The sequence below is a fragment of the Mus caroli genome, chromosome 5, assembly GCF_900094665.2.
Source record: "Mus caroli chromosome 5, CAROLI_EIJ_v1.1, whole genome shotgun sequence".
NCBI classification, from domain to species: Eukaryota; Metazoa; Chordata; class Mammalia; order Rodentia; family Muridae; genus Mus; species Mus caroli.
Genome location: NC_034574.1, coordinates 52,204,090 through 52,227,272, shown reverse-complemented (window position 1 = coordinate 52,227,272; position 23,183 = coordinate 52,204,090). Strand labels below are relative to the sequence as shown.

Here is a 23,183-nt window from a genome sequence, read left to right as displayed (position 1 = left end):
ATGTTCATGAGTGTTTGGTAATTTTCATGCATGGAAAACCTGGCAGGGCCTTTGTTCCAGAGGAAAGCTGACTCCCTGTCCTGGCACTCTTGTACTGCTGATAACTGCTTGGTGATGGATGGGATGTTCCTGATTCTATCCACCCCTGGATTTTGTCTGTGTTGACCTTGTGCAGGTCTTGTACGAGCATTCCCAGCTGCTGTGAGTTCACATGTGCAAGAGCCCTCAAATGTTCCCATACTACTGTTTCACTCCAGCCATCCCCTACCTCTGGCTGGTAAACATCATTCCCTTCCGCACACTAAACTGTCCTCAGCTGAGTGCTAGATGATAAAATGCTAATATATCCATCAAGTAATTCATCATACACACACTACTTCTTTAAACCACAAGTGATATTTCTGAGTAAGTAGATACTACCAAAAAAAAAAATCTCTAGGAAATCAACTCCTTTTCTAGACAATCATTAATCACAAGCATCATAAGAACTAACTTTAAATGAAGTTTAGTATTTTTAAAAAATAGTACTATAATCCATTAATCCACAAAGACATGTTGTCTCCAATTATGAAGTGACTCATTCAATTTATAAGCATTAGAATAATTTAAAAACAGGTGTTTTATGCAGTTTCTTCTATTTCGGTTATTTGTAAGATTAGATTTCTCTTCCAGTTAAACTTGGCAAATGCCAGTGTTTGTGATAGAATCAAGCCCGGATCTATTAGATATATCTGTTCCACAGGCACCACACACTGGGACCTTCTGTCTTCTTTCTGGGTGAGATTAATGATGTGGTAGTAGGGTCCAAAGGTTACACGCCTTCTTGTTTTACCTCCTGAAACAGTGATGAAGCCTGAAGAGAACCCCCACTGAAACGAAAACAGGTTTTTAATCAGAATCTTTATTTTTTCACTTGCATTTCCTCCCCCAAGCAGAATATCAAAGAGCCTCTTTAGTCAAAACAAAAATAACTCCAGCAGGTGTTTGTTTCTTCTCTAACACATTTTATCTCTCTTTAGGGACTATGGTCACCAAAGCTTCTGCACCATAGGCTGTGTTGTAGGGGGAAAAAGGAAAAGAAAAGAACGTTCCCATGGTGACAAAATTATTTAAACAAACCCTCACTGCTGAAAATGTTCCACTTCTGGGTTATGAAATTTTAGTATATCACATGATATTCTTCTCAGGCTAAAAGGTTAGCAAATACATGTGTATAATACTGTGAGAGTGTCAGTGGAAATAGTTATATGAGAAACAGTAGAATAGGTATATTATTCAACAATAATCAGATGTGCATTGGTGTATATTCTGCTAGTAAGTATATTTATATTTCCCACTTAGAACATGTGACCATTAAGGACTTACATTTTATTTTGACAAAAATAATCCAAGAAATGTCTGGAGAGATCCTCATTTTTCTTAATTAAATGTAGACTAAACCAATGATAGTCATTGGTAAACAAGTGGTGTTTCATGCCTTAATTCTATAAAGAGTATGATTTATCAATGTTTATTCTCCAATTTTTAGATCAGTACCATGTATTTCATTGTTTCTTTTAACCACTTAATAAACTTTCTATATGAAGCATATTAGTCTTCCAAAAATATATAAGATCAATAATATAGAAGAGTTAAGTTTCAAGGCATTGGAGATTACTTAAAATGTGCTGGATGGCTGCAACAGTGGCTATAAATAGTGTGACCCTTCCAGAAATCCAAAGTTCAATCTCCAGCACCCAACACAGCAATCTATAACTACAGCGACAGAGAAATCCAACACCATCTTCTTGACATTTTAGCCAACTTCATATACCACCACACACAGATACACACACACACACATACATACACAAATAAATATTTTTAATTAGGCATTTTCTTCATTTACATTTCTAATGCTATCCCAAAATTCCCCCATACCCTCCCNCCCCCCACTCTCCTACCCACCCACTCCTACTTCTTGGCCCTGGCGTTTCCCTGTACTGAGGCATAAAAAGTTTGCAAGACCAAGGGGCCTCTCTTTCCAATGATGGCCGACTAGGCCATCTTCTGATACATGTGAAGCTAGAGACAAGAGCTCCGGGGTACTGGTTAGTTCATATTGTTGTTCCACCTATAGGGTTGCAGACCCCTTTAGCCTCTTGGGTACTTTCTCTAGCTCCTCCAGAGCCAGGCGTGGTGGTGTAAGGCTTTAATCCCAGCACTCAGGAGGTAGAGGCAGGCGGATTTCTGAGTTTGAGGCCAACCTGGTCTACAAAGTGAGTTCCAGGACAGCCAGGGCTATACAGAGAAACCCTGTCTCGAAACAAACAAACAAACAAACAAACAAAAAACCAAAAAAAACAAACCAAAACAAAAAAGATAGAAAACTGATAGAAAGTTAGCATTGATATTTAAGTCACTTAATTTACTTATTCTTTTACATGTATGGTAAATGTTAGCATAAAAACACATCTGCATTAAATATATTCAGATGTTTCTCTTGTCACTTTCTGTCACCAATAAGTGTGACAATTATTTACCCAACCTTTTCATTGTCTTAGGTTTTATAAGCAACCTCACTATCACTTCCACTCAGAAGGACGTAGGTAGGGTATATATAAATACCACAAAATTGTATACTCAGAGTAGAGGTTAGTGGTCCAGTAAAGGACTGTACACTATTTTCATACTATCAGCACTAAGTGGTTTTGGAATCTATCAAGGTTTTCTGATTAATCCCTCATTCATATCAAAAAGTTGCTATATTCAATTGGCACATGAAATATTTACCTATCAAAAAGAAAAGAGTATTGTTCTTCTTCAATTATTTAGTTCATGAGGTAAAGCAAGTCATTAGAAAAATTTGAATATGAAGTTGATCCTAATCAGGTTTCTAGATAATGAAGGAGGCTGAGTCCCACCTGCCCATTTCTTGTCACCAAATGCAGCTTCCAGTACCTAGGCTGGGTTACATCCAATTGAGTAGGCCAAAGGGGTTCCATTACTATGGTAATCCATAAATAACCTTAGCTGTTGTCAAGACAATAGGTTGCTTGCCACAAACTGAGAACACCCCATTGCTGAAGGCAACACTCACACCATAAAGAAGAAAAGATGATGCCTACATAAAGCCTTCACTCCTATGTTTTAATGTCTTTGTACAGAAAGATACTCTACATACTACCAAAAGAAAGATATAAACACCAACCCAGCACACAATGCTGACCTGCCTGTAACATAAGGTAGGACAATGTAGGCACAAAGTTTATGGTAATACCAATCAAAATCTGATTTGATTTATGTTCCAATCAGGAGATGCAGCCCATACACGACACTGTTTGGGTGACTGAGGACCAGACTATATAGCCAAGGAATCTAACATAAAACCAAATACTACTGATTAAAAAACAAGCAAACAAAATGAGTAGCAATGAAATGACTCCTTTTTTTGGGGGGGGGCGGGATAGTTGTTGTTGTTGTTTTGGTTTTTTGGTTTTTTTTTGTTTTTTTTTTGTTTTTATTTGTTGTTGTTGTTGTTGTTGTTGTTAATGTTGTTTTTAGAGAAGGGCTTTCTCTGTGTAGCCTGGCTGTCCTGGAACTCACTCTGTAGATCTTGAACTCAGAAATCCACCTGTCTCTGTCTCCCAAGTGCTGGGATTCAAGGCATGAGCCACCACTGCCAGGCGAAATGACTCTTAATGATATTCTGCCATACACATAGATCAGTGCCATAATCAGCAATTACAGCAGTTATCAGGAAGACTTCCACTCTGTAAAAGATGGGAACACATACAAGACCCACAATTAAATATTATTCATTGAGAGAGAGAGAGAGAGAGAGAGACCTTGGAACACACTGCTCTAAATGGGATAGCTCAACCTATTCCTCCCTTAGATAACTCTGGAGAAGAGGAAGCAGAAAGAATGTAAGAGCCAGAGGTGATGGACAATTCCAGTGGATCAAAGCCACCATCTACATCAACTAACTGAACAAAACTCATGAAATCACAGAGGCTGAAATAGCAATTGCACGGCCAGTATGGGTCTGAAATAAGTCCGCTGTATATATATTATACCTTTCAGTTTAATATTTTCTACGGCACTCCTGAAAGTACGAACAAGTGGGTCCTTCAGTAGATCTGCTTTGTCCAACTTCAGTGTAGTGTGTTTTTGTTTTATCTTACTATGTTTTATTTTGTTATGTTGTTGTTGTTGTTGTTGTTGTTATTGTTGCTGCTGCTGCTGCTATCTTATCCAAACCTGTTCTTTTTTTGTGAAAGACAGAAAGAAAGTAGATCTGGATTGGAAAGGAGGTGGAGAGAAGCTGGAACAAGTAGAAAGTGGGAAAACTGTAAATAGGATATTGTATGAAAAAAATCTATTTTTCTCATTTTACATTTATATTTATTTATATTTATTTTATTATATTATACATTTATCTATAGTTTATACATTTATAACATATTTGATATATTATAAAATTTATTTAATGTTTATTTTAATTTCTTTATATTTATAGAATGGTGATAAATTTTAAACCAAGTTCATTATGGCAGCATGATATACACGAAAAGGTAGCTATAACTTTCATACCACCAATCCTTACCAATTTTCTTATTATTTTGACGCTTGACAAACAGCTCAACTATCTTTATATTAATGCAAGATTTTTAAATGTCAGTGTTGAATTCTGTTTGATAAAGTTGGACATATGTGTAAATCTGTAATATTTTCAGTGCTCTTGGTATAGTTTACACAATGGGCATTAAATTATGTGGGTCTCAATGGAATATTTTGACCATATAAGAAAGCACCAAAAAGATGAATTTTAGTGTGCTCTTGAAGGAATAAAATGAATATTAATCTAATGGAAAATGTTTATATATATATATACCCAAATTAAGTCATAATTTTATATCAGCTCCCCAATCAGAATCTGTGATTCCATTTCAGAATAACCAATAGTAATATTTTGAAGGTGAAATAGAATGCTAAAAGTACTTTCATATGGCTTCAGATGTCTCAGAGCTGGAGAATGATGTCCTGTATCCTCAACAAGTGTTCAGTGTAAGCAGACTTGGGAAGTGCTCATACACTTCATCTAGCTGCACTCAGCCCTTAGCATGAAGTTTTATGAGATGAGGAAAACATCCTTTGATGCTGGAGAGAGAAAAGTGTGTGCTCTGTGTAGGCAATCCCTTCTGTCAATGGGAGAGAGAACAAACATGCTTCAAGTGCCAATCTGTATGATAAGAACCAAAGAAAATTGTACAGATCATAGAAAGCTTGAGTTGGCCTCCAGTAGATGCATAAGTGTACAGATAAGTTTTGTTTTCCATCTCATCCATCTAAAGATAGAGACATGGGCTGGGTACACACTCTCTGTGGGCTAAGTGAAATTCAAAGAATCCCTTTATGTGACTGTTCTTTCCAGTGTGTGTAAATACATTATAATGCTTTTTACAAAAGGATTGGCTTTATGAGGGTTCCCAGAAAGACAGTAGATCAATCAAAGTGCATGCAAAGAATATAATATAAAAATACCTCTCTAGAATCTACTCAACTGAGAAGCATGCCATGAGCGGGCAGCAATGGTGCATTCATAAAATAACTCCTTGGAGGCATCTACCAAAAAAAAAAAAAAAAAAAAAAAAAAAAAAAAAAAAAAAAAAAAAAAACCTCACCAGAGAATACATCTGAATTTAAATTATGCTCTACCAAGAATTCACTAGCACAATATTTATTGTAAGGCTTTGAATCTTTATGTTTGCTGAGCTCTAGGGATAGAGGAACCAAATATTGTCAGATGAACAGAGAAGTTAAAGATGCAGGCATGAAATCCAGGAAATTGAGCTCATGCCACATACCCACTATACCCCAACCCCATGCACTCTGGGTTTTAAGAATAGGAAGTTCAAGGCTTTGGAGACCAATTTTTTAAATAACATGAAATGTTAAAAGTGAGCCACATGAGATAATATTGACCCTCTTTATAGAAGGGATATTATATATTCTTCACTGACTATTTGTTGATTATCTTAATAATAATAGATGTTTCTTGAAAGTCTAATAAAGCAGTTTCAATAGGTACAAAGCTGGTGCTATCAGAGGACTTACATTCCACTGGAAAAGACAGAAATAAAATGATGCACTTCTAAAAACTCAGTTAACATTTGGAAGTGAATAAGCTGGATAAAGCCTTCAAGGATAGCTGAGTGACACGAGTATGGCACTCTAGTGAGACAGTAGACCCTATTGTCAATCTAATCACACACTATTCCTGAGCCTACATAAAGTGTTTCTAATAACCATAGGCAACCTAACAATATATAACATTTATAAGAGGAAATATAGGAGACCAATTCTCAAGAGCATGGATAGCCTCAAAGTCACTGCATTCCTGAATAAAATTAACTATCCCTGTCACAGCAATAGTCAATCATCAATTGTTTCTTAACTGTGGGCAGGACTGTCGGGCCCCCTTCTACCTTTATGTAGGGATATTGTTTGGCTTGTATTCTCAACCATAGAGAGTTCATATTTCCAGTTGACCTGAAATGTCCAGAAAACAGTTTCCCTCTAAACATCCATTATCTCTGACTATTGCAATCTTTCTTCCCTAACATTAATGATATTAGGAGGGAGATGGGCATGATGTTTAACATAGATGTCCCGTTTAAGGCTCATCACTTCTCAGTCCTTTTTTTTTCTACATATTGACTGCTTGTTCGTTTTTGTTAATTGTCTTCTATTACAAGAAGAAGCGTCTCGCATGAGTGCTGACTTATCTATGAATAGAGACATATCTTATGACAATGTTTAATGCTGTGTCCTCTTAGCAGAGTAGTAGTAGTCGTCGTCGTCATCTTCGTCGTCGTTTCATCTCTAGGGCCCACTGTTTACTTAATTGTGAGTTCCTATTCCCATTAATGGCCTCAGATATGAGTTTCATCTCACGGAGTAGACATCAAACTCAATCACAAAATGGTTAGATAAGATTCATACCAGTATTGCATGACTTGCCAGGCTAGCCAGTATTGTGGCTTGTAGGGTTCACAACTAGGTAAGAACTTTTATTACCTTTCTTCCCCGGTGGCATGTATATCATCACAATGCATGAGAAAAACTAGCCTGTAGAGCTGGAGCTTCCATGTCAGTACCAGCATGATGTAGCTATGTCCAATAACTCAAGTGTATAGTTTCCTTTCAATTTAATCTTACAATCAAATTCTCCAGGGAAAGCAAGAACACTTGCAATAACTTGTTATGCTTGGGAGTCTATGGGAAGCTCTTGACCAACTATTCCAATAGAAGTAACCCTTTATTCCTAGAACTGGGTGTTTTATTTTATAGCCCGTGGTTATTTTTCAATATAATTTTCACTATTTTACCAAAATCACTATGAAAACACAATCCTCTAGGCTTAACCACTCAAATGTTTGTATTACAGGCTTGTGCAACTAATTTCTATATCTGTCAGTGAGAGGCAACTAGATATAATGAATGGGAAAGTAGGAATTAAAATATATGAAGCTTATTAATATTTATCTATGACCATTCAGCTATGGATAGTAGTGAAGATTGCTGTAAAACACCTTGGATGGATTTCCTTACTCTATGTACGATCGGTAAAATAGAGGGGTATAAAAAGGATTGAATTAAAAAGAAAAATAGAATAGACAATTCAAAATAGAACTGAGAAAAGAGATAAATATAAAACTAGAAATACAGCTACCCAGCCAAGGTGAGGAAGTTGCAGCTGTAACTGTGAAGTTGTACAGGGAAAGTTATATGAAATTGGAAAAGACATTTTCACACCAGATGTGGGCATCTGTGTCTCATCCTAAAGGGGTGTGTGTGTGTGTGTGTGTGTGTGTAGGTGGTTGTGATTTGTGCAAATGGCACTACAAAAGTCCACTGAATGGAGGTCACTCATCGACTGTTTTCACTGGGTGGAAATGAAAAGCAGCAAATCACAAACTTCCATATGTTTAAAATGTTTACTAACATATACATTGCACTGAGTAAACTTGCACTTTTCAAAACAAATTTTAATAACAGAAACAAGTGAAGCCAGTGGCTGGTTAACATTGAAAATGGATTGTTAATATAATAAGAATACTACAATTATTGAACCAATCCCGACATCATATACTATCTATGCACCAGCTTGTATTTTGGTTACTGTATGCATAAGTTATTTTAATTCTTGCAACAAAGCCAAAGGATGAAGATATTTCAATAGCATAAAAGGATGAATAAATTTATCATTGAATTTTGTATGATGGTGTTAGGTAGCAGTAATGAATTAGATGTTTTCTAGCTAAGCTTGTTAAAAAAAGATTACTTGAGATCAAGACTCAGTTTCCTTTCAATAGTGTCATACAGTGTATGTGTCACAATAGAATGAAGTTAGGATTTTCACAACAGGAAGCAACTTGTGAGCCATCTCTGAATCTCACATTTTAAAGATGGGAGTTTAACTTCAGTGTGCATGTTTGTGCTTCTCTTACTCTCTCGCTCCTAAAATTCCACAAAAGATACAACTTGTGAGTGTAATGTATTTGTTTTTAAATTACAAATATCTAAATTAGAAAAAAAATCTGAATTTTCACCAGCTTCTGTTGCTTCTGCTTAGCAAGTTTGGCTGGAGGCTGTAGCCGGTAGAGCACAACCCATTCTTTCTTTCCTTTAGCACTTGCAATGTACATTCCCAGATCGCTTCATCAAAATTCAAATTTGTTTCCCTGCCCTGTGTGTGTATTGGTCTTAGGACTTTTTTATCAACAGAACTCTGTGCATGGAATAAGAGCTGTGTCTTAGGATACATTACTTGCTTCTGCCCCTTTTCTTAGACCCTAGAAGCATCAAGATAATAACCTATGCATACATAGGTTAACACCATACAACGTTAGGGAGACAGTCATGTAGCAGAAACTGTTAGGTGAACCAGCTCGCAGCAGTTTCCAGAGCCTACTGCCATACATAAAAAGATGGGATGACCACAGTGATGATCAGTGGACTGGCTAAACCACCCACAGACCTTTGAAGAATGACACATGGTTACTGCTTTAAGTCACAGAATCCTGCATTAGTTTCTAATTATAAGTTTTGTTACTTGCTAACTTTAGTGAGCTTTTATAAAAAGATCCTGTAGCAGTTGTAGCCGCAAAGCTAATTTTGGTTCCTAAGCTCATAGATATTCATAGGAAAGAAGTAAGACAGTCATCTTTTTGTAGGAAACACTTGGAATGGAGTCTTCTCCAATACCATGTCTACCCAGTATCTCAGAATGAAACCATATTGGAAAATAACATTGTAAAGATTAATTAATTAAGGAATAGACTTGAAACCAGAAAATCTAATGCAATCATTCTCAATTAAATACAAATATAGGAAACAATATAGAGACAAAAGAAGGCAATGTGGAGTTGAGCCAGAGATTAAAGTGATACCTCTTTATGACAAGGTGAGGAGAAGCAGGATAGTTCCTCTTGCACAGCCACCCGGCTTTCAATCCTGTCACAAAGCCCATCTCAGCTATTATAAGACACTTAATTTGATTTGAGGTTTAAATTTCTTGGGGGTTTGTCTGTGTTGGTTTAACTTTTTAGTTTGTTGAAGGAGTACTAGGGATTTAACTTAATGACTTTATGCATGCTGGCAAATACTGTACCACTGAGCTACACCCTGAAGAAGAAGCCTAGCATGTTAAGGCATCCTTAGAAAGCAGGGTAAACAGAAACAGTCAACTATTGGCTAGGCAGGTATTTTGCATTTCAGCATGATGGGGATAGTGCTATCTCTGAAGGACTAGTCACATGCTTAAAGAGCTGCTAGTTGAACCTCAACCTATAGCTAATTTCAACAGAACTTACATTGATTTTCCTACCTCCTCTCTCCTTCTGATTATGTTTCTGCTGAGTTTTGGCTTGAACCTTGTGGCTTATATTTTACTTAGCATCAGAAAAGTAACTAATATAGATTGGTGAATGATAAGTCATTTCTTTAGTATATATATATATATATATATTTCACCTATTTTAAAATTGATAGAATATAATAAAAGAAGTTATTGTCATTATTGTTGCTATTATGTTGTTATTTTAATAATGGAGAAACACACAACAGTTAATCTTGATAAGTACTAGATTAATTTATAATAAAATAAAGTGAATTATCTGACAATTAAGGTACTATTTGAGACACAGAATCCTGCATGATGCTCACTTTTTTTTTTAACATTCATATACATATATATATATATATGTGTGTGTGTGTGTGTGTGTGTTAGATATTTTCTTCCTTTACATTTCAAATGCTATCCCCAAAGCCCTCTATGCCCTCCCACAGCCCTGCTCCCCAATCCACCCACTCCTGCTTCCTGGCCCTGGCATTTCACTGGCATATGATCATCGCAAGACCAAGGGCCTTTCCTCCCATTGATGGCCAACTAGGCCATCCTCTGCTACATATGCAACTAAAGACACAGCTCTGGGGGATACTGGTTAGTTCATATTGTTATTCCTCCTATAGGGTTGCAGACCCCTTTAGCTACTTGGGTGCTTTCTCTAGCTCCTTCATTGGGGCCCTGTGTTCCATTCGATAGATGACTGTGAGCATCCACTTCTGTATTTCCCAGGCATTAGCCTAGAAACTTAGAATACACAAGATACAATTTGCAAAATTCATGAAACTCAAGAAGAAGGAAGACCAAAATGTGGATACTTCCCTCCTTCTTTGAATGGGGAACAAAATACCCATGGAAGGAGTTACAGAGACAAATTTCGGAGCTGAGACAGAAGAAAGGACCATCCAAAAACTGCCCCACCCAGGGATTCATCCCATATACAACCACAAAACCCAGACACTATTGCATATGCCAGAAAGATGCTCACTATCTTCCATTCTGTCCCAAGTATGGTGAAGTCTTTAATCTGATTTTGAACCAAAGACCTTGTTAGGGGCATGGCAATGAATGCATTTTTTTTCTGTTCTTTTGTCTTTTTCTCTCTCTTTCTTACTTTTCCTCTTTCTTTTTTCTTTCTTTCTTTTTCTTTTTTTTTTTTTTGTGGGGAGTGGGATTTTATTCTACTCAGAGACTAAAACATGTTCAACAAAGTTTTTTTTTTCCTCTTTCCTTTCTCATATTAGCAATCCAAGTCTGTCATGAAGTAAAAAGTGACCTTATCCTGTAGTCTAAGCTAATGGAAGTAGATCATACACTCTTCCCATGCGAATATATTGTTGTCTTCTACTTCTTTCTCATTTCCATTGAGAACACAACCTCAGAAACTATAGGTTTGGGGAGTGCACAAACATCCAATACCCTCAGTTTTTTTTTATTATTATTTGGGATATAATTCTAAACAATATAAAATATTTCAACAACATGCCCACATTAATAACCTAATGCAGGTAAATCTCTCTTCTAGTATAGATATTGAAAAAAAGCAAAAATAATTCTCACTAACTTCAGCACAGGACCATTCACTGATGACTGTCTATACTACAGAGCATATATTTAAAGTTGGCTCACACCTGATATTTTACAAAATACAGTATTCAGAAAAAAAATGATAATGAAGAGAAACCAATCTCGTTTCTGAATCACAAGTCTTTGACCTCTGGTAGAGGAATCTGTTGTGGTTTGGGACATTTGTAATGAAATTTTGCTAGAAGATCAAGATTACTAATTCATGTAATTTTCCACTTTTTGTCACTGTTTCCTAGAGGAAGAAAAAAACAGTCTCACATGCAAAGGGTAATATAATTAGAAATGACTATAGCTTTGGTATTACCTGGGGCACTGCCCCTATCTGCATGCTAGTTTCAGTGACAGTTCTTATAGGAACGTTTTATACACACATGTGTGGATGCATAATGAAATAGAACTACCAGTCAAGCTACTGATATAAATGTTTTACTCGCTGCTCTGCAACTTTACAAAATAGCTCCCTCTTGGATTGTAGCAGAGAGGAGGGTGGGATGGGCAACAGAAGATAAAGCTTTTTCTCCCCCATGAAATACATTGTTAAAGGAGCTCCATCTCTACTCTATGAAATTAATTTCTCTCACTACTGTACAGTCACCCAGCCCTCAGCTACTGTCTAATTACAACCCAACTTGTTCATTACCATCGTGACCTGTACCCTCTTAACTTAATCCCTATTCTCTGAGGCTGATAGTTCTCAATATGCAATCAGAGGACACATCTCAGTGTGAGCTTTGGAACACCTGTGTCAGAATCACCTGGGGTGTGTATTTCAATGCAAAACCCTAGCTGAGCCTTATTCCTAATGAATTAGCATATCTCTACTGGGGCCAGGGAATTTTATCTAGGATCACAGGTTAGATTCCTAGTAATGCTGAAATGAGAGACTGTGAGAATCAAAGCTAGAGGCTTTTTGAGGCCAAGACCTGCATTGTGCTTCATTCTGCCTCTTGGTTATAGACAAGTCAAGTCTTTTTGCAGAATTCATTCACCACAGCTTGAAAACCCTCAGTTCTTTGCTAATCAGTGGCTGTTTAAAAACCCTATTCTGTCTCTGCTATCTTCTAGCTGCTACTTTATATGGTTGGATAGCAGAAATATTGCTAATTGTGCTAATGGTTACCATAGTTTGAATCTCAAATGTTTCCATATCTGCTAATGGTTTGCTCCCCAGAAAGGCTTCATTAGTAGATGCCACTGTCTCCAAATACAAGATGCAGCCTAAGGGGTAGACTTTGTGTCCTTGGAGACCTGACTTTGAAAGGTTTCTTAGAAGTCTGCCCCTTTGTTTTTATTCTTTTCTATCCTGGAAATGAGGCATGCTGCTTAGTTCTGCCACATCTTCCTCCATGATGAGCTGCCTTACAATGAGCAATGAATCCTAGACTAAAACCTTCAAGCATAAAAGCCAAAATAAGCCTTTCATCTTTATTATAGGTTGATAATCTCAAGTGTCTTGATTAGAGTGAATATTTGCCTTCTGGTCCCTTCTTTTCTTTCCAGCCTCTGTTTCAGACTGCTGAGTCTACCATCACATAGTAAAGACTTCGCTATTTTTTTCTACCATCAGACCAAGCTTTTGTCTTCATCTTTAACATTCTCACTCATATCACACTGCCCCCCAGCAGAGCTGAGAGAGTGCTTTTGCCATCCTTTCCAATTCAAAGCATCCATGCTGTCTAGTATGCTGTCTAGCATGGATAGATGTTCTAACATATGAAAAACTTGCTTTCTTTTTCCTGATCCAAGCCAGCTTTTCCACATTCCTTCAGTTCCATCATTTGCTTCCTTTTTAATGAAAGCCTACTTATTTGCCCTGCCTCGTTTCACATCTTTCATAACATGTAGCATTTACATACCCTAAAGGGGGAAGCTCCTTTTTTTGTACAGTTATTCCTTGTAAACAGGTTTACCTTAAACCGCTACATTAATTTTTGTTTTTATCACCTGTTGGGGGCTGGTTCCAATGCTGTGAATTAATATGGCCCCCAAAATTGAGAATCTGCTTGTCCAAACACTGAAGATCTTTATCCCCAGTTGGTTTTTGATTGATCAATAAAGAGCCAACAGCCAATGGCTGGGCAGGCAAGACTGAGATGAGATCTTTAGATTTGCATGGCATAGGAATTGGGAGAGAAGAAGACAGAGAGTTATCACGATTGCAGGAGAAGAATGGGACATAAGAGCTGCAGGAGAAAACGCCATGTAAAAATTCCTGTAAGTGACCGCTTACCCTATTGGGACTGGCTTCGCAGGGGAAGGAGAGGAAAATTTGCTAGCAGGTTAAAGGTTAATTAAAGGTTAAGAGTGTTCACCCTTTGACCTAGTCACAGCATGTCAAGAAAAGAGTGAGAGGGAGAGGGAGAGAGGGAGAGAGGGAGAGAGGGAGAGAGGGAGAGAGGGAGAGAGAAAGAGAGAGGGGGGAGGGAGGGAGAGAGAGAGAGAGAGAGAGAGAGAGAGAGAGAGAGAGAGAGAGAGAGAGAGAGAGAGATTCTGGTGGGTACATGCTCATGCTTTGCTCCAGGAGCCAGAGCGGTTAGCTAAACTTACATTGCCGCTATAGTCATCAAAAGCTTAATTAACTGAATATTAAACCATTGTTACCACAACTCTTGCTTTCAGTCACTTAAAAAATTTTGCCATCTTTTCACTATGCATTACCAGAGAATTTAGGTTCCTAATTCATAAGATAAATAACATTCTCTATTTTACAAACTCCACATATTGTTTGATAGTGCGAAAACTTCATATTCGATAAATTTTTTAAACAACTTGAAATTGCTCTGTCAGCTCTTCATTTATGCCATTTCTCTTCATTCCACATGCAGCTAAGAGTTATAATATTAGCTCTCAGGATGTAACAGTCTATAGTTTTTCACAGGAATTCAGTTAAATCTAAATCTATCAATTCTGAGTCTACCTTAAACTACCTGGCTACCAGTATTTCTTTCTCTCTTTTTCCTTTTGCTTTTCTTTTTTCTTTTCTTTTTAATGTGTAAATTCTGCTGCAATTATGCTAGTTAACTAAGCTTTTTACTTCTTTTATTCTTCTTAGTTTTTTTATAATTAGATATTTTCAATGTTTACATTTCAAATGTTACCCCCTTTCCTGATTTTCCCTCTGAAAACCCCTTATCACATCCCAGCTACCCTTGATTTTATGAGGGTATTCCCCTACACACCCATCTACCCACTCCTGCTTTCCTGTCCTGGCATTGCTCTACACTGGGGCATAGAGCCTTCACAGGACCAAGGGCCTCTCCTCCCATTGATGTCCTACAAGGCCATCCTCTGCTAAATATGCAATTAGAGCCATGAGTCTCTCCATGTGTATTCTTTGGTTGGTGAGTTAGTTCCTAGGAGCTCTGGGGTATCTAGTTGGTTGATGTTGTTCCTCCTCCTATGGGGATATAAACCCCTTCAGGTCCTTCAGTCCTTTCTCTAACTCCTCCATTGGGGACCCCATGCTCAATCCAATGGTTGGCTGAGAGCATCTACCTCTGTATTTGTCAGGCACTGGCAGATCCTCTCAGGAGACAGCTATATCAGGTTCCTGTCAGCAAACAGTTGTTGGCATCCACAATAGTGTCTAACTTTGGTAATTATATATAGGATGGATGCCTAGGTCGGACAGTCTCTGAATGGCCTTTCCTTCAGTCTCTGCTCCACACTCTGTCTCCATATTTGCTCTTGTGAATATTTTGTTTCCATTTCTAAGAAGGACCAAGTACCCACACTTGGTCTTTATTCTTCTTGAGTTTCATGTGGCCTGTGGATTGTATCTTCGCTATTCTGAGCTTTTGGGCTAATATCTACTTATCAGTGAGTGCATACCATGTGTTTTCTTTTGTGATTGAGTTACCTCATTCATGATGATATTTTCTAGTTCCATCCATTTGCCTAAGAATTTCATGAATTCTTTGTTTTTAGCAGCTGAGTAGTACTCCATTGTGTAAATATACCACATTTTCTGTATCCATTCCTCTGTTGAAAGGGACATTTGGGTTCTTTCCAGCTTCTTGCTATTATAGGTAAGGCTGCTATGAAAATAGTGAAGCATGTGTCTTTGTTCTCTAACCAAGGAAGTGAAAGAGCTGTATGATAAGAGCTTCAAATCTCTGAAGAAAGAAACCAAAGATCTCAGAAGATGGAAAGATCTCCCATGCTCGTGGATTGGCAGGATTAATATAGTATGAATGGCCATTTTGTTGAAAGCAATCTGAAAATTCAATGCAATACTCATCAAAATTCTTCATAATAGTTAGAAAGAGCAATTCTCAAATTCATCTGCTACAACAAAAAACCCAGGATAGCAAAAACTATTCTCAACAATAAAAGCACTTCTGGGGAAATCACCATCGCTGACCTCAAGCTATATTATGGAGCAGTAGTGATAAAAACTGCATGGTATTTTTACAGAGATAGTCAGGTAGATCAATGGAACAGAATTGAAGACCCAGAAATGAACCCACACATCTATGGTCACTTGATCTTTGACAAAGGAGCTAAAACCATCTAGTGGAGAAAAGACAGCATATTCAACAAATGGTGCTGGTTCAACTGGAGGTCAACATGTAGAACAATGCAAATTTATCTATTCTTGTCTCCTTGTACAAAACTCAAGTCCAAGTGGATCAAGGACCTCCGAATAAAACTAGATGCAATGAATCTAATAGAAGATAAATTGGGAATGAGTCTTGAAATCATTGGCACAGGGAGAAATTTCCTAAACAGAATTCCAATGATTCATGCTCTAAGATCAAGAATTGATAAATGGGACCTCATGAAACTGGAAAGCTTCTGTAAGGCAAAGGACATAGTCAATAAGACAAATTGGGAACCTACAGGTTGGAAAAAATCTTCACTAACCCTATATCCCATAGAGGGCTAATATACAAAGTATATAAAGAACTCAAGAAGCTAATTACCATAAAATCAAATGACCCAACCAAAAGTTGGGTATAGAACTAAACTGAGATTTCACACCTAAGGAATCTAGAATGGCTGAGAAGCAACTGCAGAAATGTTCAACATCCTGAGTCATCAGGGAAAAACAAATCCAAACAACCCTGAGATTCCACTTCACACCCATCAGAATGACTAAGATCACAACCTCAGGTAACAGCAGGTGCTGGTAAGGAAGTGGAGAAAGAGGAACACTCCTACATTGTTGGCGGGATTGCAAGCCAGTACAACCACTCTGGAAACCATTCTCTTGGTTCTTCAGAAAACTGGACATAGTATTACCTGAGGACCCAGCTACACCATTCCTAGGCATATACCAAAAAGGCACTCCAGTATTTATTTCTAACTGAGCCTGAGCCCTCCTAACTTCACTTTTAATCTCACTTGTGCTCTCTCTCTCTCTCTCTCTCTCTCTCTCTCTCTCTCTCTCTCTCTCTCTCTCTCTCTCTTTCTTGGTATGTGTGTGTGGGAGTGTCTCCTGTGAAGGTCCAAACACATCTTTTAGTATCTTTCTCTAATTATTAGTACTCCACTTTGAGACAGATTTTCTCATGAAACCTGAAGATCACTGACTGGATTTTTTTTCAATAAGAAAGCACCAACAATTTTTCTATCTCCACTACTGTACTGGGATTAAAGATGTTTACAACCATACCTGGATTTATATGTGGATGCTGATTATTTCAACTCAGTCATTCATGCATGTACAGAAAACTTTTTACCAATTTATCCATCTGCCCAGACCCTAAGCTAATTTGTGTCAAATGTCTATTTAGAACAATTAAAGATCTCATCAAGATGACTTTTTTATGCATACTTTGAGTCTTCTCTGATAAATCCACATCCACATTCATGCAAGTTTGCTCAAGAATATCTAATATTTTCATCCTCTCAAAATTTTTCTAGTTGTAGCTTTTTGACCAGCAAAACCCTTTTCCATATTTTTAGGTCCTTGTGACAGCAACACCCTACACAAGTGACAGAATCTGTGTTTGTCTTCTGTGAAGACATATTACCAAAAAATAGCAGCTTGAAGCAACACAGATTTATTGTGTTGTAGTGCTACAGTGCAGGAGAGCAAAATCAGTTTCACTGGGCCAAAATCAAGGTGTGAGCAGTGACATGCTTTCTCAGGAGGCTGAAGGTGATTCAATTTCCATGCATTTGCCAGCTTCTGGAGGTGACATAGATTGTGGCTCTGTCTTTCTTTTGAAAAATCAGTAAAATGACATTTTTTCTTCTCTTCTCTAACTTCTGTTCCTTCCAATGCATTTTTATCTTCTTTTCTGAGCTTCCTCCATTCCAAAGGTCATGCTAAATTGTGTATTTCAGCTATTTGATTTTTCTATTTATTTACATATTCTAGCTTCATTAAGGGAAGGAGTTACGCCTTGATTATTTCATTTGGTACTGGAAACTTAATAAAAAAACTATATGCATGTGGTTGGCATAGATTCATAAAGAAAATAAATGAACTGTGATTTTCCTGGTGTTATTTTTGCATAATAATTAAAAAAACTAGTTTACATATGATGAATAGAAATTATAGGGGCAAATATGTTTACAATCTAAATTACTATTTTTACTGAAAAATACTTAGTTTACCTTAACATCACATACATGCTTTGTCCATATCAGCCAATATGCTTTATGGTAGTAAGATGACCCTAAACTTAGAGTGGAGTTTTAGTCATCAGAAGCTAAAAGTGTTCCCCAAACCCTACCTGACCATACATTATAGCTTAGAAACACAATTCTGTATAGAATTGTAGATTGTTTGTTGTCTTTTTCCTTAATGATTGTACATTTCACTGAACATTAATTAACATTACCAATGCCTAGCAGAATCCAATGATCATATGCTTGTGCATAGCTCTACACAGGAAAAGATCTAACTTTACACTCTTAGTTTCTTTATGTGTGTGTGTGGCTCTGTGCTTATATCTCTGCATGCATGGTGTGTGTGTGTGTGTGTGTGTGTGTGTGTGTGTGTGTGTGTGTATTTTTTTCAGGTGTATGTGGATGTGTATATGTGAGACCAGATGTTAATTCCAGATGTTTTTCTCAATTGCTCTCAAGCATTTTTTGAGATAAATTTATTTTATTGAACCTGAAACTCACTAGCTCAGTCTAACTTATCAGCAGGCTCCAGGGATCCTTCTCTGGTCATTGGGACACATATGTGCACTTCCACTTGCAGCTTTTTAGGAAGAAACTGAAGTTCAGAAATTGGGTCTTTATTCTTGTGCCTCAAAGATTTTTCTGCCTAAGTCGTTAGTCCAGGCCCTTAAATATGATTACTTTTCCTCTTATGCTAAAATAAAAAATAAATTAAAAAAAAGCTGACTCAAACCATTGGGGGTCATGATCTATATGTCATTTAAAGTGAGGAGCCCAGAAGAAGTTACTAATTCCTTTTCTTTAGGTCTCATGGAGGTAGTTAGTACAGAGTACTATTAGTGAGGTCACTTTAGGATCAATTGCTGATCTTGATTGTTGAACAGAAAACACTAACCTCAAAAATAATGAAGGCATTTCCATCTAGGAAATGAAATGAAAGTCAATTTCATATTAATGGGCCAGAACATTGTTTTTCAAAAATTTACCTCCCATAAAAATATGTAATTGTTTTGGTTAATTGTGCCCTTTTGGGGTCCTTGAACACACTGTTCTGAAGACATGAGCTTTTTAAAAGCAAAAAGGAAGGGAAAGACACAGAGGACAGTTTACACAGGCTAAGATATGCTTTTCACAGCTGATGAGACCACAGAAGAAGGAAGGCTTCAAGTGTGGTCATTACGTTTTAGACAAGATCAAGTCTTGAGAAACAATACATTTTTCTCAATTTTTATGTTTACATCAGAGAGGTATTAAGAGTGTAGATCTCATAGCTCAAAATAACTCATTATTTCCCCTTCTTCTGGCATAATATCTTATTTAAAAAAAAAAGAATCTTCATCCACTTCTTCAGAAGTATTACTAGGTACGTCCTATTTGCTATTGAAATTACAAACGCCAAGTTTCCTAATTCAGTTATTCTTTCTCATCTAGGGCAAAATAAATAGAAAACATCAGTATTGATGGAAAATGTTTTGGCAGACATTTCATTTTTGTCTCTCTGTCAGCATTTTAATATCATTCAGACTGAGTTCAAGAGGGTCACTTTTTACTAAATGTAGAAACATGTGAAGGCTTTTATAAAGAAAACTAAGCCAGGCTGTCTTTTGTCAGTGTGCTTATGTGGTTCAGAGCAGTATTTCCCCAGCTGTCCACATCACAATATATCCCTTTATTGTTCTAAGACCCAGTTTCACACCATGCTAATGGACCCAGCTTATTTCACACCATGTAATACCGCACATTATAGAAGTGTTTGTTTGCAGAGGCATCGCCTTAAAATAGAGCAGTGAGGAAAGACAGTACAAAAGACCAGCTCTATTCCCTAACGTCATTAGTGGGAGATTTATTGCCACTGGAAGCAGTGTGTTGCTGACAACAGCTTTGGCCAAGCCTCATCTGTTTATTCTAATGTTTAAGGAGCAGGGCATGTGACAGGGAACAAGAATATGCCCTTTGATTTGTAGCTCTTACCTGACTTCACAGACAATGGGTAGGTGCATAAATAAAAGGAGGCCATTATGAAAGTACAGGGGCTGGACTCAATTTCAAAATCCAAAGCCCAGATTAAGCAGTCTGTAAGATTACTGAGCCAACAAACAGAGGCACCGTTTTAACACTCAATATTGTCTCGATTTCTCATTCTCAAATAAAATTGTGTCAGAACACTCACAGATTGCTTTAACTGTCACTTTCATGTAAAATTCCTTCTCTATTTAATGAAAATCAAATCAGATAACTCCTCCTCCCTCAAGCACATTTCCCTGTCTTTTAAAGTCATTTATCGGTGTATGATATCACAGTAGATTTAGAAATCACCTTACCAGCAAAGATGGATATTGAGACTATTTTTTTTTCTAGCTATAAAAGGCTGTTGGATGAATGTTGCCATAGATCAAAGACAGACCCTTTGAAGGGTAAGTTTAGTATATTTAGTTTCAAGTGCTTTAAGACAAATGAGGAGTCATAGAGACATCTTAAGATTCTAAGTACAGCATAGACTGGAAATAGTTTCTAATCCAGAGAACCAACCTTCACAAAAGCAATCACTTGTTATTGTCAATCAACTGGAATTCACAAATGCCTGCTCATGCATCATCAGATTAGAGTACAATAGAAATAATACAAATACTATATTGGTAAAAATAGTCCCCTCTATGGTGTGCAAGTTGGTGACCAGCCATGGATCATCCTGTTTTCTTCCCATTTCAGCCTCCACTGCACTCCATGATGAAAGGATGAAGAGGAGTCAATAATGAGTGGGGTCTTCAGGTCCCACTGGGGATGCAGGAGACAGAATGGTAGTGGATCTTAATGTTACAACTCTCTTAGACAAAGCCTTCTCCTCCCACCACAGTCTTCAGTGAAACAGATCTCTTAGCCAATCTTAGCTTGTGTGCATAGCTCTATTTGGGGTAAACCTATACTCATAAACTTTATTTGGTGTGGAAAAGTGCTATATATGAGCTTTGGAAAATGGGAAGGAGTTTTCAGGGAGAATGAAATTATTAGCTGCTGTTTAAAGTACTGTGAATGCCTCGTTTGTATGGAGAGGCATTTCAGGAATACCAGGTACTTCCTGGGTGGATTCTGACCTGGGAAAAGAGAAAGTTGAACTTGTAGGTCTGCCAAGGACTGCTCACTCTTTCTCATGTTGAGGGTGGTGGGGGGGGGGTCAGGCTCCCTAGACAAGGTCAGAGAAGGAGAAGTGCTGCTGCTGGTAAAGAGAATTAGCTATTTTGCTATGAGCTCAGCGAAGCTATCAAGTAATAGTAGACTGTGGCCTTAATTAGCAGGGTTTCCCCACACCCATCTAATCATTTTGTTTCCTGTACAATTATTTGCACTCTGAGAATAACTGGTGTATATTTTAAAGCAGAAATAATGGCAACAGGAATATCTTAACATGTTAACTGAAAAATTAAGGTGATAAAAAGTTTAGTTTGAAATAGTTCCTTTTTCTTTTTCTATAACCACAGGAACCAAATTTTTACTTATTAATCATCCTTACCAGTTAATGAGTTAGACTATAGATGGGATGTATGGAATGGTCAACATTGCCACCCTGTCAAGGTCAATTATCTGATATGAAGCATCAAAACACAAAAATGGAAATTTAGTCGGAGGAAAGCAGAGAGAGTTCAGTTCATCCCATAAAGGTTGAAAAAATGCAGACCTTAGAAGATGAATTATCTGTGTCTTATTAAAGAGAATATGGCAATTTTCAAAACAGAGTAAATGCCTAGATGACACTACAGTAGTCCTCTCTCAGCCACAAGATATATTTCTAAAATGCCCAGTGAGCTCATGATCACAGTGTAGCATCTATAAAATATATATAGTGCATTTTTATATGCTCATGGAATATATATATATATATACATATATAAATATAATCATATGCATGCATATGAATAAGATTAATTGTATACATGGTATAGTAAAAGATTTGTAAGACCCCAACCCTCACTCTGTGGTACTTACTTCTAGATGTTTCCCGAGTGAGACCCCAAGACGCAGATAGATGTACAAACAAAGGTTTAATTTCTGGTGCATCAGGTCAACCTTCAATTAGTCCCTCAGGTGAGTGGCTAGAAGTCAACCCAGAATGGCTATTACAAGCAGTTTTTATACATTTTTAGGGGAACAGGTTATTACATCAACAAAGTTGCAGTTTAAACTTATTGGCTAAGCATATTGTCCTTTAAATCTGTTGACTAGCAAGCATGGGCAGATCATGACATGCATTTGAACTCTACCTGGGACTTTCCAGAGGGTCAGGTGACTATCAGTAATTGCATTCTATGGTTTTCTTGAGAATTTTTTACTCAAGAATGTTCCTATGGTTGGAGACTGGAACTTGGCCTAGCCTGGAGCCCAGGTGTGAGGGGGACTCTGTAAGGAGGGTGTGGGACTGGAAGAAGCCCTTAGGGTCCTTCATATTAAGCATAACTAATAATAATATAACAATAGTAATGAACTATAATAAAAATTTTTGTGACCATTTTCTTTCATTCCTTTTCTTCTTCTTTTTTCCTCTTGCTTCCCTCAAAATGGCTTGCTGTGCTATTTTCTCTCTTCTATCTGACCTTCGGCAATGGAAGTATGAAGAACAAAGCTGTAGAAGAGATACAGGCATACTATTACACATTATGACCTAGAAAAACATGATCCCTTATGAGGAGTGGTCAAAATTCCTGGCAGGTGGGGATCTGGCATGGTTCTGCATCAGTCTATAGTATGCAGTTTTGACTTATGCTAATGCTATCTGAAGAATCTGAGTCAAACAGTAAGCTAATATGAAATAGTGTACACATTTATTTCCCATGATCTATAGTTGGTAAATAAGAGGAATTAAGAAGCCATTTATGTTTAATTTCTGCTTTAGATCATGTAAGCAGCATTAATATATCTATCAGTCATTGTCTGTCTTTAACTTATGCAAACCTCAAGATATTCTCTCATTTTGCAGATGGAATTGTTTCTTTAAAATGTTCAACATCCTTAATCATCAGGGAAATGCAAACCAAAACAACCCTGAGATTCCACCTCACACCAGTCAGAATGGCTAAGATCAAAAATTCAGGTGACAGCAGATGCTGGCGAGGATGTGGAGAAAGAAGAA

At 37.3% G+C, this 23,183-nt stretch overlaps 1 long non-coding RNA gene across 2 annotated transcripts in view; it reads right to left on the bottom strand.

Moving 5' to 3' along the window:
- Positions 1-22,551: 22,551 nt before the first annotated feature.
- Positions 22,552-23,183, bottom strand: part of LOC110295405 — a 49,616-nt gene continuing 48,984 nt past the window's right edge. For both annotated transcript variants that reach the window (XR_002378059.1, XR_002378060.1), the window contains exon 6: positions 22,552-22,676. This is a non-coding gene — a long non-coding RNA (uncharacterized LOC110295405). The remainder of the gene's footprint in view (positions 22,677-23,183) is intronic.